The sequence below is a fragment of the Arvicanthis niloticus genome, chromosome X (genome assembly GCF_011762505.2).
Source record: "Arvicanthis niloticus isolate mArvNil1 chromosome X, mArvNil1.pat.X, whole genome shotgun sequence".
Lineage (NCBI taxonomy): Eukaryota > Metazoa > Chordata > Mammalia > Rodentia > Muridae > Arvicanthis > Arvicanthis niloticus.
Genome location: NC_047679.1, coordinates 20,320,279 through 20,338,513, shown reverse-complemented (window position 1 = coordinate 20,338,513; position 18,235 = coordinate 20,320,279). Strand labels below are relative to the sequence as shown.

General features: G+C 37.1%; 1 protein-coding gene across 1 annotated transcript in view; it reads left to right on the top strand.

Annotated features, from left to right (window-relative positions):
• The window catches only part of Arhgap6 (Rho GTPase activating protein 6), a 486,900-nt gene that overhangs the window by 73,951 nt on the left and 394,714 nt on the right, over positions 1 to 18,235 (top strand). The window lies entirely within an intron of this gene.

The following is an 18,235-nucleotide window of genomic DNA, read 5'->3' as shown; positions in this document are numbered from 1 at the left end:
TGGGTAGGCTTTATTTTCTAATGGATTTGGTACTAATTTGGTATAAGTTTGGACATCTTTAATAAAAATTGCAATATCATAATAATGATGTTTTCAGGGGCTAGACAGATAGCCCAGTAGTTAAGAGCACTTGTTACTTACAGAGGATCCAAGTTTAGTTCCTAGCATCCAGATGTTAACAACTGGATTTAGCTCTAGTTTCTGAGGATCTGGCATTGCCATCTGACCTCTGAGAATACCACAAGTATATGATGTATGGTTACACAACCAGGCAGAGCGTTCATACATATAAAATAAAAATAAATAAACCCTTTTTTCAAAATATTGTCTTTATAGGAGTTGTTGTATCTTTTATTATATCTTTTATTTTTACGGTAAGAGAGGAATCTGCCTGAAACTGTGCTCATTTAATCAGCATCCTTGGAACTAGAAGAAAACAGTTAAGAGCATGGTTTCCTCTTAGAGAGGACCCACTTTTAGTACTCATGACAGCTTGTGGCTGTCTGTAACTCCAATTCCAGGAGATTCAACAGCCTTTTCTGACCTCCTCAAGCATCAGGCACACAAGTGGTGAACAGATATACATTCAGGTATATACCCACACCCATTAAAAAAGAAAATAAAAGTTAATAAAGACAGCACCATCTCAGTCTTTAAAATGAAGCTACAAAAATAAACAATGTCATGGGTATGGGTTAGTGAGACGGCCCACTGAATAAAAGTTCTTATTTTTGAGGTAGAAGGAGAGAATCAATTCCACAACATTGTACTCAGACCTACACAGGCATAAATTGCCATGTAAACACACACACACACACACACACACACACACACACACAAACACACACATACACACAGAGAGACAGAGAGAGATGATGATGAAACAATATGCAATACAAAAAAGTATAAAACAACTTTGCAAAATTCAGATTTACTTGAACAAAATAATCAATTTTTTGCATTAAAATATATTTTTCTTTTCTAAATTAAATACTATTTTGAATAACATTATTTTCCTCAAGTGTACTGAAACCTGCAGCATGTTGTTGCTGAACTGCAGTGTTAGCTAGGTTAAGTGGATAAAATACATGCTCATTTTGGGATTATTTTCAGTTTGTCGTGGGTTTGTTAGAATAAAAATTTCCATAAGTCATGGAGTATATGTATAGGCTCTGAGACAAGGACAGTGTGGAAAATTCTAGAAACATAATGAGGGTTCTAACGTGGTAGAGTGTGACCATCAGGGATCATCTGTGAGAACTGAAGCGGAATTGAGCTGGTAGGATGTTGGTGTTAGTGAGCTTGTCATTTAGGGAATGAAATAGCTTGTCATTTAGGGAATGGTAGCTTTCTAAAGGTTGTATGGTAGCCATATTGTTACCTTTTAATGCAAATGTAAAATTTCTAAACGTTGATTTAACTTGGAGTTTTAGAAAAGGATACAGTATCTATATTGGTTCAGTACTGCTGTTGTATATTGTATGGGTTTGTAAAAAGGAATAATACTGTGTATCCTCCATTATAGTGTCAAATACTATAAACCATTGACTTAAGAAACCACTCATTGTATGTGTTCCACTTTTTATTTATTCATTTTCTCCTAAGCATTGACAGTGAATGATCTGTTACTGTCTTCTAGAATGCTCTCTGCTGGGAGTTACATGATACACGGGATTTTAAAGTTGGCTTCTCACTGATTTGTTTTCAACTTTCTAGATTTGAATGATCCTGGAAGCCACAGGGTGAGAGTCAGGGACACTTGTCCCTTTTTGAACAGGAAGTTTGCAACACCATCATATTTAGAAGGTTGGAGGATAAACATGCCACTGGTAGTGATATTTTTCAGGCATGACAAGAAAGGAGCATGGGTTAATGATTTTTGAGACAGTATGTTGTTCTCCCCACTCTGTAGCTCTTACTGGCCTAGAACTTGCTATATGGACCAAGCTGACCATGAACTCTAAGAGACCTTTTGCCTCTGCCTCTGAACTGCTATGGTTAAAAGCATGTGCATCACCAGGCCTGGCTGAGACTTTTAATTCTGATATCTTTTGGCTATATTACATTTTTCCAATTAGTTCAAGGAACCCATTGGTTTGCTAGATCTTATCAACTGACTGGTTATTCCTTCTGAATTCTAAAGAGACAACTCAGAAATCTACTACCTGAAGAGATACAGGCAGTAGACATCCTTTAATCAAGACTTAGTTTCTGTGTGCTAAAATTTCAGAATTATTTTCATCATTTCTGCAGTCAGCCAAGAATGAAAGGTACATCTATTTTTCAAAATGATTGATAGTCAACATATACAATGCCCTTCCCCTCAAAAAATAAACAAAAATATTGAAATTAATTCAGTTGGATTTATATTTTCTCATTTCTCTCTCTCTTTCTCTCTCTCTGTCTGTCTGTCTCCTGCTATTCTCATTCTTTTTCTTTCTGAACTGCTCTGTTTCTTGGGGCAGAAATCTGATGTTTAAAACATTAGCTAATTAGTTGGTTTTTTTTTTTTTTTTTTTGGTTTTCCTGCCCAACATCAGCAGCCTAATTGTTTGTTGGAGTCAAACAAGAGCATTCATGGATGTGTGACATTGCTGTGTTTCTGGGCTCTTATGGGCTAGTGATAAGCTCACTCAGATGAAGGGAGACTTGGGAAGTGTGGGCAAAAGTTTTTGCAATGAGGTCAATTTTCTTCCACAAGTCTCTTAAGGAAACATCAGCACATGAGTGAGCTGGTCTGGATTTTGTCACTCTTCTCTATCAGCCTTTCCCTTCAAACCAACCTATCAGTTTCTCCACCAGATAATTTTCTTCGACTCAGCATTTCAGCAGATAGTAGCTGAACACCTTCTTTCGTCCACTCAGAAAAGCGCCTTGTTTTTATAGAAAACATAAAGAGCTTGCTGAAGGACTTCTGAAAGTCACACTTTCCAAGTGAGTTCATTTTCTCAGTCTTTTTATAGCTTAATCTCAACTCCACAAACTTCTAGCAGCACAGTGTCTCTTGGAATGCAGTCTTCATCTTCTACCTCCTCTGTGCACAAGAAAATGCAACAATGGTTACATTTGATTGGTAAATGTTCTTCATTATTAAAATGTGTTGTTGACCAGTCAATTTAAATTCTATTGTACTAGACAAATGTATTTCATTATCTAGTATTAAAATAGTGACAGTAGATTTATAGACAAACCCCTAGAATAGAGAATTTTAGAATAAAATTTATTTGCTATTATTTTATGTGTATGAGTGTTGTGTTTACATGTATGCCTGAGCACCATATGTCTGTCTGGTGCTTATGAAGTCAGTAGAGGGTGTTGATGCTCCTGAAACTGGAGTTACAGATGGTTGTGAGCTGCCATGTGCTGGTGGGAACCATCTCGAGTCCTCCACAAGAATGGCAAACACTCCTTACCAATAAGCCATCTCTTCAGAACTAAGAATTATTTTCAACAACAGTCTTTTGAGTTCTATAATTTGCACACATCAGTTAGGCCTCGTCAACTGTGTAATCTATGGTTTAGTGTATTTATGACTTAATTAAACTAATATCACGATCTATTTTGGAATGTTTTCTCTATGATCATACCATAGTGAATATGGCTGATTTTGTACGAGTCAGAATATTGCCATTGTTCCTCCCTTATAAAACCTACATCATTTAGCAACATTCCAGTCACAAAATCTTTAATCTACAATGGTGTACTGCCTACATGATATGCTAGTGCAATGGTGACACAAAGCTTGTAGGAGTAACCAACCAATAACTGATTTAACTAAAGGCCCACTCCCCAAGATGGAACCCATACCTGACACTGTTTGTATGACCAAGAACCAGGGACTAGATAGTTTAGAAAGCTAGGGAAAACCAATCAGTACTGTTCTTTTAAAAAAAAGAGAAAAAAAAAAGAAAGAAAAGAAAGGAGAAGAATAAAGGAAAGAAATACAGTAAAAATGACTTTTAATAATATTCTCCTATACTCATAGATCAGTGTCCTGTTCGATCATGATCCCAGCATATTTCTCCTGCATCAAATAGTAACAAATATATAGAGACCCACAACCAGACATTACCTAGAGTGAGATACCTTAGAACACTGAACCCTAATTGAGATGTGTTCATCAAATCCGTCCTGTCAGTTCAGGGAACCCCACAGAAAAGGAGGCAGAAAGAGCATAAGAGCCAAACATGATGGAGGACTCCAATAAATCAAGGCCCTCTAAATCAACATGATCAAAGCTCATATGAACTCAGAGACTGAAGCAGTGTGCACAGTGCCTGCATGGGTCTTCACCAGGTCCTCGGCATATGTATTCATGGCTTCCAGTTTAGTGTTTGCGTGGTATTCCTGAATGTGGGAATGAGTGGGCTCTGATTCTTGTTCCTTCTCTAGGGAACTTTTTCTTCTGTTGGTTTGTCTTTTCCAACGTCAGTGTGATAGTTTTTGTTTTACCTCATTATATTGTATGTATTTTTAAATGAGTGAATAAATTAATTATTGGAAACCTAGCCACTAAGATAACTGTTCTTTATGCCCGCTGGGAGATGGGAAATCAGCTTTTTCCAATGGAGTGACGTTGAGTGTATTAACCACTCCAGTGCAGGCCTCATATTCAGGAGTAGTTGACCAATATATAACGTGTTCCACAGTTTTTGTATGCTTTCATTTTTTTACACTTTGAAGTTCTTTTTCTTTTCTGCTTAGGTGTTTTTCATTTTCTTTTCTTGGTTTAGGGGGGTATTGTATTGGGATTTTGTTTGTTTTTTGAGAAAGAACTTAAATTTGGGTGGATAGAGAGGTTAAAAATATCTGAAAAGACTTGAGTAGGAAGAAGCTGATTAAAATAGGTTTAAATCAAAAATTGTAAATAATAAAATTATAATAAGAAAGAAAAGGAAGTTTTGTTATAGAAAAATGTTTTCATCTCTCCTGGACTCAGTCATATGATAACTACCATTTTAAGCTTCTGAGAAACCTTTGAGCAATTTTTCATATAATGATTGCTTGCATTTGTATGTCAGAAGTCTGGCCAAAAGGCTACACTTTTCTCTAAGCTCATAAGCTAAACAGCTCTCATTCTAGAAGTGAAGCTCCCTTGGATCCTTTAAGAATTTCTAGTGAGCCAGGCAGTGGGGGCGCACGCCTTTAATCCCAGCACTAGGGAGGCAGAGGCAGGAGGATTTCTGAGTTCAAGGCCAGCCCGGTCTACAGAGTGACTTCCAGGACAGCCAGGGCTACACAGAGAAACCCTGTCTGAAAACAAACAAACAAACAAACAAACAAACAAACAAAACAGCAAAAACAAAACAAAAAACCCAAACCAAAAAAAAAAAAAAAAAAAAAAAAAAACCAAAAGAACAAGAACAAAAGAATTTCCAGTGAGAGAGGTGGAAACCAAGGATTTGGACCTCAGTGAGGAGTGTGTCTATGTCAAATTCTTCAAACCTAAGAGCAAACCTGTAACTGGCAAAACCATATTTAAATGTAGCTCTTAACATTACTCGTAACAGTAGAAAATATCAGTTCATTTTACAGTACTCACATATTACACTAGAAATCAGAGCAAAAGTTTCATTATATACAAAACCTCACACTGGGGCTAGACATGTTGTAGGCTCCTTGGTCTAGTCCTTTCTTAGCATGTTGCATGTTCCATCCATGGCACCTCAAGCAAAGAAACAATGAGACAAACAAAACCAGAAAATATTATGCCAAGATGAGTACTTATTCTACTAATAAGGTTAACTCTTCCCTGTGTGTGCCCTTTGTGTACCAGGTGAAGACTCCTTTGTGTCACAGAGTTTTACAATGTTGTCCATCTTGCAACAAATTAGATAATTCCTTCCCTGAAATTCTGTTGAGAGGCTCACATTTCGAATTTCTCAGTAGCATAGAGTACCTGCTGTCATTATTTCCAGCAACCTTTTTTTTTTCCAAGAGCCATTTTTGTGACACCATCATGGATTAATCTTTAGAGCTGCAACTTTCTTGATGTCTTCTTTTCTATATTATTGTACTTTAAACTGTTGCTTGATTGATTTGTGTGTGCACATGCATGAACACACTTTGGCCCATTATTGTGGTGGTAGTTAGAGACTAACATTGTGGAGTGGGTTTTCACTCTCCATCTTCGTGTGGGTCTAGAGAATTGAACTCAAGTCTTTGGGCTTGCATAGCAAGCACTTTACCTGCTGAATCTTCTTTTTAGAATTCCTCCTTTTATTATGCAGACTAACTATGCATTATACTTTGAGCATATTGCCTCCAAGCCCTACTATCCTTCTCCTGTCCCCTTCATCCCTCCCATTAGTCCCCCTTTCCCCATAGACAGTTTTGCTTCTACTTTGAATTCATCTGTACGTATATGAATCTGTGTAGCTCTATAAAAGTCTTAGACTTAAAAAATGCAACATTTATCTTTCTCAGATTGACTTACTTTAGTTAATGCAGTGATCTCCAAATACATCCATTTTCTGCAAATGACATAACTTCAATTTTCTTTATGGTTGAATAAACTCTGTTATTTATCTATTCATGTGTTGTTAGACACCTAACCTGGTTCTATTGTGGTTTTTTTCGCTTGTTTTTTTTTTTTTTTATTTGTTTGGTTGGTTTTTGAGACAGGATTTCTCTGTTTAGCTCTAGCTCTGGTTGTCCTGGAACATGATTATAGACCAGGCTAGCTTTGAACTCACAGAAATCCACCTGCCTCTGTTCCTGAGTTCTGGAATTAAAGGCATGTGCCACCACCACACCTGGCTCTAAGCTGGTTCTAAAACATAGATACTATGTATGTATCTGTATCTGTATCTGTATCTGTATCTGTATCTGTATCTGTATCTGTATCTCTATCTCTATCTCTATCTCTATCTCTATCTCTATCTCTATCTCTATCTCTATCCCTATCTCTATCTCATCTATATCTATCTATATCTATCATACATATACATATACATATACATATACATATACATATACATATACATATACATATACATAATGTGTGTATGTAAACAGTAAACATTGCTGCAGTAAACATTGATGTGCTATAACGGGTTAAGGAGTCATTTGTGAATAATATAGCTGGATCATATGGTAGATCTGCTTATTTTTTTTTGAGGAGCCTCTTTAATCATTTCAGGAGTGGCTGGATTATATTCCTATTAGCAATGAATAAGGATTTCTTTTGTCCACATCCTGGGCACTATTCACAATTATTTGTTTTCTTTGTGATAGCAATTCTGAGTGCAAACATCCCAAGATCTTAACTTGTTTCAAATTACTGAGAATGCATAGCTATATAAATACTTTCATCCTATACCAATCTTATTCTTATCTCTTGAAACCTTTGAACCAGTCTGAACTTGGGGATCTTCCCCTCGATTAACTCTGTGATTCAACTTGAGTCATTTTTACTTTGAAATTTATGCATTCTTCATATGTATAACTAAAACATTAGTTTATAATTTATGTAAATGGTATGCCTTGATGTTTCTTGATCTACACTTGTTACAATCATAATATTTTAGAGCCAAACAACTGAATACACACAGGATTGGCACCTTACGGCCATTTTTGTAGCAAAATGGTTTGAACAGATACCATTGCAATAAAGGAAGGTGCTTAAATTGTTTCAATCAGTAGGTCAATTTTATAATACACAACAGCTTATGGATTAGCCTTTGTTCCCCAGTACAGTACAGGTTTTGTTGGTTTCATCTTTGTGTGTGTGTGTTAGTTCTTCAATACAAAATTTTTTAAAAGTTTTTAAGAAACTTAAAACTGAAAAGATTAAATTTGTGACAGTATTTCGTTTATCTACTATTCATAGTTTGGCATTATCCTTTTCTATGTTTAGGGCTCTTTTGCATTTCCTCATCTTACATGTCATTGGAAATTTCTAGTATGACACTAAACATAGGCATTATATAAAAGGAGTACCTTTAAATTGACCATGATAAAGTAGCCACTTTCTACTGTGTCTTCATATCCCTTTGAAACTTTGTAAGACTGTCTTAGTATTTGTTGAGATGACTGATCATTTTCTCTTTCCCTTTAGTATAAAGGCTCTGTGAATTCTATTAATATCTTTCCTAATGTTGAAGTTCCTTGAATTCCTGGGATTAAACCTACTTGATCATGATTTATTATTATGAGGTTCTTTATTTACTTAGCTTATAATCAGTCTCCATAAAAATATTTATTGGCTGGGTATACCAAAATGTCTAATGAACCCTCAAGTTCTTTGAAGTTAAAACTTGTCAGTTTTCAAAATAATTTCATTCTAGGTTAATATGAGCAAGAGAATTTAATATGAGAAGGAACTACGGGGTTCCTAGTTGTGTAGACAATATCTCTTTTGATAATTCAGGAGGTATGCAATGTTGTATAGTACTGTGGCTTATTTTGTGCACTTAAAGAACCTGTTCAAGACTCCTTAAAGAGGCGACACACATCAGTACTGTGGGAATTCTTTTGGGTGTCTGTAGAGATAATTATATCTGTGACATGGACTTGATGTAAATTAACAGGTAATCTCTAGTCTCACACGAAATAGTAGCCTTTTTTTAATTGATCATCCTAGAGTGTAATTACTAAGGTACAGTGGTTGAAAACAGAAACTATGTGACTTACCTTATGATCACAAATGATAGCTAGCTATGAACCCTGGAAATTCATTTTGTCATTAAGAAATGATACTATTTAAAGTTTCTCACGCATTATTATGAACATTAAATGAGAAAATATAAAACTAAATTGTGCCAAATAATGGACTAGAGAGTTGGCTCAGTGGTTAAGAGCACTTGTTTCTGCAAAGGGCCTGGGTTCGATTCTTAGCACCCACAGGGAGTCTTACCACCTCTTTAAGCACCAGGAATGCACACAGATATACATGCAGACAAAATAATCCTATACTCAAAATTATAAAACAAGTTTTTAAACTTTAAAAATAGTGCTCAATAAATTACATTTTACATGTGATAGGTGTGAATTATTTATATTCTTATTTGAATGTAGTTTGTTCATTTTTATACTTCTCTATAGATATAAAACCCACTAGTGACATGGCATATGGTAGAATGCCTCACTTGGTAGATTAGGAAGAGAATGTGAATGAAGAAGACTTACCTTTCATCAGCTAGGTCCCATGTTCCAGCGTTCTCACAGTTTTCCAAAACTGCATCACCAACAAGAGATTGCGCATTAAAGATCCTGGATCTTATCCCCTCATAGGCACATGGCCGTCTCCATGCAAAATGAATTCAGTCCAAGTTCAAGACTCCCCTCCTTCTTAACACAACACAATAGTGCCCTCTCAGAACTTATGGCAGATGCTTGTCCACGAACTCCTTGTAAAACGAAAGAAATCAAGTCACATACCTCCAGTGTACAATGGTCCAAACTAAACACTGTTATTCCAAAAGGAACAACGGTAGCATAGCAAGGAAAGATTAGATTAAAGCTGGGCCAAAACCTAGCAGGGTTTTTTTTAATTCCATGTCTGAACATTCAGGGCACATGACAACATAATCTGAGCTCTGGTGTGCTTGAGTATCCCTTCCCCTAGGTGTCTGCACACATAGCCTATTTGATTGTCTCCACTTAGTGCTTGCAGTTTCCATTGACAAGTATTCTGTGTCTGATCTTAGGAAGTTGCTGTGGTGGCAACCTAGGCTTCATCTTTACAGCAAGGGTGCATCTGACCCCACTATACATTGCATCAACTCACAGTTTCTTTTTTTCTCTAGAACCTTGAGGAAAGCCATTGGGATCCTATAACTCTTAAACTGTATAGACCTCAGCACCCCGTGACACCAAGTTATGCTGCCAGCTTGCAATATACTTGGGCTGTCTGGTACATCCAAGTGCCTGTAAGGCTGGCATTAGGAAACTATTTTCCTAGGCTGCTATTTCTCAGAAAGGATCCCAGGCAGCACTCTTTTCAAATATAGTAAGTCCCTCAAATTTACAGCCTGTAGCCTTTGACAGATGCAGTCTTGCCCCTAGTTCTCTTTTCCTGTTTCTCCCGGCTTTTTTGTAATGGTGTTAATCTGTTTACCAGTTACAGCCATTCGTCCAAACCCCCCTTGTCTGCGATTGTACATGTTCTCACTCTTCCAGCCTTTGTCAAAGTGATCATCTTTTTGTATGTGTATGTATGTTTTTGTATGTTTTATGTATGTGATCATCTTTTTGCTCTGTATTCTACTATGAATCTGGCTAAAAGTACCCATCAATTACCATGCCGTAGCTGAAGTAGTATGATATCTTGACTTTCTACTGAGCTCATTAGTTCTCTGGGTATGAATTTGAGTCCATTCAAAATTTCTGGACATGGGCAGAATGTAGTCAGATTTGTTGCCAGAGTATAACATGCCTTTTAGGCCAGTTCTTGATAGCGTTCTCATAGTTTACTGAAATTTCTTCCACAGTCTCTACTGTGTTCTGTGCAGTCAGCATTGTAGTCTATGTTTCTACCAGAACGACCCATTATTGGATTCGTTGGCTTTTCTAGCACATAGCTGTAAAGCCTCCTAAATTCCTCTCATGACTCAGTTTTTAAGGCCTGTGAGCCATGTGATCATGTTTATCTGAAGAACCGGCCTATTTCTCTGGTACCAACTTAATGAATATTCTCATTGCCATGACAACATACTGACAAATGACTTAAAGGAAGAAAAGTTTCTTTGGCTCATGGCTTCACATGGATTTCAGTCCACCATTCTGGGGGAGGCTTGACAGAGGAGCTCTTTGACAGTGGGGAAATGTGCCTTATCTCCTCACCTGGCAGTTGGATTTGGAAGAAGGAAGCACAGGCTTCAGTTAGAAGCAGACCAAAATTACAGAGCACACTCCTACATATGTATGCCAAACAGGCCACATTTCCAAAAGATCCCAGAGCCGCCCAAGACAAGACCACTCTTTGGGAGACCAAACATATGTACCTTCAATTAACTGATAGCAAAATATATTGTAGCGTGTATCTGCCACCTTTCCTTCCCTGTGACAGAATGCTCCACATACACAACTCATAAAGAGGAAAGATTTGTTTTAGCACATGGTTTACAATGTTTCAGACCAGGGTCAGCTGGTTCTGTTGATTTCAGGCTTATGGCAAGATAGAAACACCATGGCAGGTGCATATATTAGAAGAGCACATGTCATTGTAGCCAGGAAATAGGTGTGTGCCGGGGTTGGGGAGGTTGTAGCAGGATAAGATATGACATGTTCCCAGTAAACAAGCTCCTTGAAATACACATCATCTTCTGTCATTTCTACCACTTCCCAATACCTCAGTCAGCTATGAGCTCATCAATAGACTAACCGAGTGATGCAATCACTACTTACCAGAACTGCCTGAAGCCTGAGGTGCAAACCTTGAACACATGGGACATTTGAGGAAGCATTTATATCTAAATTCCAACACAAGAGGACTCTTTGGGGACGGAGATTGCATACAGATTTTTCTTAGAAGCCTTAGACCCACACTTTTACCACTGTCCATGAGGCAGGTAGACCTTGGGTATATTTCAAACCTCCTAGTGTACCATAATCTAAAAAATGACATAAGACTATGAATCATATCACCATTTAGTGGGATAATGTGAGGGGAAATTTCTGTGCATGGTTGATACAAAACCCTGAACACATAAAATAGCCTATTAGTAATGTGACATTTAGTTAAAATCACTGGTTGCCTGTAAGTTTCTTTGGTCTAATTACTAAGTCTTCATAAAGCAAGCAAGGCAGCAACCATGTCATAGCTGAAGGCTTTGGAGGGAATTTATTATGTGTATATGTTTTTCTTTTTAACAATTTAGTAATTTTTGTATAAGCACACACACATATAATCGCAACAATAATTGTACATACTTTTTGCACCTTAGGAAAGAAGCTTATGCACTTCCCTCTTTCTTCCTCCTATCCATCTAGCTTACCCTACGTCACTAGGAGTCTATTCTCTGTAGATCTTTCACCAAATTCTGCACATTACATGGAAATGCAGGCATACCATATTTGGCCATTTGTAATTAGCTTCTTTCATATGTTAAGGGTTTATGCCTTTTTTGCCTGTATCAACACTTCATGTATGACTAAAACTCTGATATATGGATATATTTAATTTCTTTATCTAGTCATCCTTGAGAGTATTTATACATTTTGATCATTTATCTAAAGTATATATAGATATATATATATTTACATAGATCTATAGATCTGTATTCATGCCATCACAGAAGATGATTGCTATCAGTCATCCAGGAAATACGAATTATAGCCTCAATGAAAAATCACATCATACCTTATGTGATGGTGTGTGTGTGTATGGTGGTGTGTGTGTATGTGTGTGTGTGTGTGTGTGTGTGTGTGTGTGTGTGTGTGAGTATCTGGTTGTTGTATTTTCCAAAACACAAGCCAGAGAAAAACTTTCAGTCAAAGAGCAGCTTTCCATCAAAACTAGTGTATTTTTTATGGACCTTTCAGCGGCCCATACAGTGACGTGAGACAGGTAGAAATGGGACAAGACTACAAGTGAGCTAACTAGAAGTGGAGAAGCTGTGACTAACCTATATGTCATAAATGTGTGTGGCGAGGCCCTGACAACAGCCCAATAAAATCTAATGCTATTACTGCCAGAGGCTGTTTTATAGTCAGGAGAAATTTTGTTGACAGTTAATGAGAGACAGCAGTAGTTAATGCTACTTGCACTGGGTGGTGATATAATTCTGGATGTTTTCAAATCTGTTGTTGAGACATTAAAGTGGAAACTATGCACCCAGAAATCATTTCTCCTGGGATGCACATACATGGTTACAGCTCACTGTGGGCCTGTCAACATTTCCCCTCCTCTTCCTAATGGAGATTCTGTCTCCTGGCACAGTTTTAAATGAGACTTTCACAAGTGCTGAGTCCTGTACCTTTTACAGTAAAATATTTGCCCTGATGAAATCATCCCTTTTGGAATTTGAGATTTCCTTCAGAAAATACAGCGAACTCCCAAGCTGTGAAGAATCATCATAATTCACTTAGATACCTTTCAGGCAGCTAGGTCCCCTGGGACTTTTCTGGATTATGCATTTTTGGAAGTTAGACAGGGTGAAAGAGCTTTGCCTGCAAATTAATGGCCCTTGGAAAATCTCACAGTGAGAGGGAAATTGATTTATTGACATTTTATCAAGACCCTGTTTCTTAGACCTTTGACTAGTCTGCATTTATCATACAGCCATGGATAAATTGAAAAAGTTACTTTGAAGCAAACAATGGTTTTATTTTTGGGTAAATAGTAGCTATGATTTATAACATTATAATGCCATAATGCTATAATAATAGACACAGGAAATATTGTAGGTGACATTTGTCTCTTTTTCTATGCCTCTTACAATAGACAGGAGAAATGCTCTTTAATCTGCCCTTGAAACTGTTCTCTTATATTCAATGGGTTAATTATGGCCTAAATTTAAGGAAAATTGCCTTGAATAGAAAGAAGTGGCCTCTTTGATCTTGAAAGTAAAAGAAATGGCCCAGCTACACAGTCTATTGGGAAATAATATTCCATTAGTTTAATTGGGATACCACTATTTTATGTCCAGTGGCCTTAGGAAGTCAACTTTGATGTGCTCATGTACCTGGCTGTTGGGATCCTGGGACTCTGTCTTCCTGAGGACAGCTTTTACATGCCTCTGTTCCTTTTGCATTTTGGATACACACACAGGCACACACACACACACACACACACACACACACACACACACACACAAACGCACACACACACAGAGGGTTTGAGAGAGAGAGAGAGAGAGAGAGAGAGAGAGAGAGAGAGAGAGTTGAGTGAAGTGATGGGTACTTGTAATTTTAGCACTCATAATCTGAAGCAAGAGGATTATGAGTTTATGTACAGCTTAGGCTACATAGTGAGTTTCAGAGTAGCCTGGGTTACAAAGTAAGACCCTATTTCATAGCAGTAATGACAGGAGCAGCAGTAACAACAAATGTACACGTGAACCCTTTGCCTCGTTTCTGATTTTCTCCTTCCTTTATTATTTGCTGCATTCAGTCATGCTGGAGGATGTGCCATGGTATGTAGCAATGATAGGGTGCTTGTTTAAAAATATTCATCAGGTATTGGAACACTACTCTCTTGAGGTGAGGACTATAACATGAATTTTTAAACAGAAGAACACAGAGGGAGGCCAATTCAGAGATGGAGTTAAGATGACAGAAACAGGTAGAAAGAGCCTGGAACATCTACTTTGCTAAATTTGAAGATGGAAGAAAGAGCCACAATATAGGTTCTTCTAAAATCAGGAAAACTATAAGATAGAGATTCTTTCTTAGACCTTTTGGGAAGAATGCATCCTTGTTCACATTTTTATTTTAGCATGGTGAAACTCATCTGGATTCTTACTTCCTTTTTTTTACTTGCACTGAATTTGTGACAGTTGATTATACACAGGTAGGTAATTACTACTTTTCTTAAAGAAACAATGTGTTCATATATCTTTACTTCAATATCTGCTTCTGAGGGATCCCAAATTAAGATACTCCCCATTCTGATGTGTATACTTATTTCCATCTCAACTAAAATGTCAGTGTTTTCCAAAGAATCAACAAGAAATTAATTATTGTATATTTCCAAAGACAGTCACAAAGAGTAAATATGTTCAGCCCTTCCCTGCATGAAGAGAATAAAAGCTACACACCTTACAGCATGTGCATTAAAATATCAGGCACTGTATTCTCAGTCATCACTTACAGAAATTGTCTTAGTATCTAGTGTGAAACTTGATGAGAGCATCATCTTCACCAATATATGTCAAACATAGATGTCAAAAATGGTGTTATTTACCATGAATAATACAAACATTCTCATATTTTGTTTTTACTAAATAACAGTATCACCCTTTAGAAAGCCAGTTTCATTTTGTCAGTGGGAAAATGGATAATAAGGAGTTTGAAGAGAACACAATTTGGGATCCCTTTTTAGGGAACAGCAGAGCTGATTTTACCTTCTAGAGTCCCATAAAAAGCATGGAAAGTTTATTTTGTTCCCAAGGAAATTCTCTGTTGTTTAGCCCCTGAACCATTAGTGAATGTGAAAAACTGGTAATGTGATGCAGAATTTTGGCTGTGAAATATACTAAGAGAAATTGAGGTCAGATTCATAAGATATGAGTTCAATTCTCAGGTTTGTCACCTCATAAAATCATGTTCCTTCAGACAAAAAATTTAACTGTTCTGGACTGCCACTGCCACTGGTACATAACAACAGTCACGGGAGCATTTCAGATCAATCAGCTGCTGGAGGCCAGGACATACTCCAGTCTCAAGATTTTCTCTGTTTTGTTTCATTGGGCATCTAGGAGAGGAAGTTCTGCCAAGCTTTTAGGCTCAAATTCTGGAATCTGTGCCTTTCACTTCCAATTGCAAAATGGCCAAATTGTCTCCAATCTTCCTTCCCCTCCCTTGCAATCCCTTGCTAAATATGGTCAAGAGCAGCCAATACATGCTACCTCTTTGATTTTAAAGGCACTTGTTTCTAAGTTGTCAGAGATGAATGTTTTAGCAAGTACTTCATTGCTTCCTAAAGTGACCAATCTAAGTACCTAGCCTCTAATCTTCTCTACTCGTTACATGACGGCTTAGTTAGTTCTGAATCTATTATTAAGTCTTCATGAGCACAAAGCCTCACTCTAAGTTTCAAATTTCTCTGTGGTGGTGGGCAAATGTCTATAACAAATAACTTGAACATTTCAAAAGCTTAATGTGATACAAACTGAGTTGTCTTCGCACTGGACTTGAGCAAGGCGTTTGTAGAGTACACTTCTAGTGAGGAACTCAAGGACTCAGCTTTCTTCTATTTTGAGGAGCCTCTAGGTTCAATATATATGGCCTCTAGGCTCAATACAGAATGGCACTAGAAATGCAGATCCCAGGAGCCTGACCTGGATGTGTTACACACCCCTACTGTCTTTGAACAATAATGTTGACTATTGCATTGACTAGGATTCAAACATCTGACTCCATCCTAGCTGCAAGGGAATCAGGGAAAAGTGGATCTTGCTTTATGACCATTTCTTTGTTATCAGCAGTTGACCTTCTCTTCCTCTTCATGCTTATTCAAAACACTACTGTGTGGGCTAAAATGAAAAATAAATGCAAGAGTTCCCTTTAGCTTAAAATGTATGGTTAAATGGGAGGAATTATTTTCTTCAAAGAAACTTTGTTGCCCATTGCCATTGGCTTCTAGTGATAGTTCATGTTAGCACTTGATTTACTGGACTTAACTACTATGAACCTCATCCTTTCTGGTAATGGAGATCAAAACCAGAGTCTTGCATAAACAGGGCAAGTACTCCATAAATGAGCTATATCCCCAGGTCTTTTTTTTTTTTTTTTTTTACTTTTTCTTTTGAGACAGAGTTTCATTAATTTACCCCAGGTTAGCCATCAGCTCACTCTAGTTCAGTCAGGCCTTGAACATACAATCTCCCTGGTGTGGCCTCTTGAATATCTGTAATGACAGTCCTGCATGCACTACCAGCCCCAGAAACACTTGATCTAAACATTGCTCATCTAGGACAATGTCTCTCCAAATCTATAGCTTAAAATCAGCATTCAGAACTTTTTAAAAAGCTTAGTATAATACATGTTTATTTTTATTTCATTTCTAATTTATATCATAGTTCATGTTTAAACTATAAACCAGATATGTAATTGGCTCTTGATTTAATGTTAATTTCATGTCTGTATAGAAGATACAATCAAATTCCCCTCAACTTTGTTTCCAAAGTTCTTAATGACATGTATGGACATTATTCTCAGTGTTAAACCAATATACTATATGAATTTTTATTTAATTATCTTCACCTTAATAATTTGTTAACTCTTTAAAAATTTCCCAGCTAGACCCTGGTATCGATCAAAGACTGACCCAGGATTTAAAAAGATACCAAGTCCTTGGATGATAAAGTCCTTTTATATAAAGTGTCATAGTATTTTTATATGCTTTAGATCAAGTGTAGACCTCTTATAATAATTAAGAGAATGTAAATACTATGTAAATATTCAGTGTAATGTATTGCTTAAACAATTATGGCAGAAAGAAAAAGTCTACACATATTTGGAAACTAATATTTTAAAATGCAAATATGTGCTTGTGTGTCATATGCATGTGTGCATATGTGGAGACCAGAAATTGATATTCAAAAATTGATATCATGTGTCTTTTTTATTGCTCTCCACTATTTCTTGGAGACAAAAATGTCTCATTGAATCTGGAGCTCACTGCTTAGAAGGACAAGCTGGACAGTATGCCCCAGGGATCCTCTTGTTTCCAAATCTCATCACTGGGATTACAGGTGTGCTGTACCATGCTCAGTGTTTTCTGTTGGTGGTGGAATTCAAACTCAGGTCTTCGTGCTTTAACCACTAACCAGCCTTGGAATAGATATCATTTAAAAATAGCTTTGGTTCATGCTTGGTTGGATCTTCAGCCACGGAAAATATAGATATAGAGGGTTAGTATATTCAGCTTGTTTATTTAGAAACAGACATAAAGGGGTAAAATATGTTTGGTTTCGAGTGCTAATTCGCTAATGTAAAACAATCACAGGTGTAAAGTATATGTTCTGTGATGGAAGCTCTTAGTGGTAGTAGTGAGAGGTCTGCTTCCAAGTGCATTCAGATTGGCAGCAAGACTGACTTACTTATGGCTGTACAGATGTGGTTCCTGTTCTCTTGTTGGCAATTGGCTGCAGGTCTTTCTCAGCTTTGAGGGGCTACCAACATTTTTTGGCTCATAGCCTTGCTATATTCAGAGATAGCCGTGCTGATTCAAATCATTCTCATCCTTTCACTCTGTCTGAAGTCTTCCTTTTAAAAGGCCGAGTGATTACAATAGGCTTAACTAGATATTTTCCATAGTCTGAATCTTAACAGCAGCACCTTAAACAGCACTTTCTTGCTTTATTAACTGTGAGATGGGAAGCTTTGGAGGCTACCTTAAGACTTCTGTTGCTACAGTAACTAGGTTAATTGAATGTGTGCAGCTAGCTATAGAGAAGCAAAGCCTAGATTTAACTGGCATCACAATCTATGCTTTCCATCTAGCAGGTTATTAATCTACAGAAAAATGAGCGCTTGAATTTACCCCAAGAGAATGTCCTAGAACAAAAGACCAACCCCAGTTCCTAACCTAGAAGCATGCATTGGCCCATTTGTAATATTATAGGAG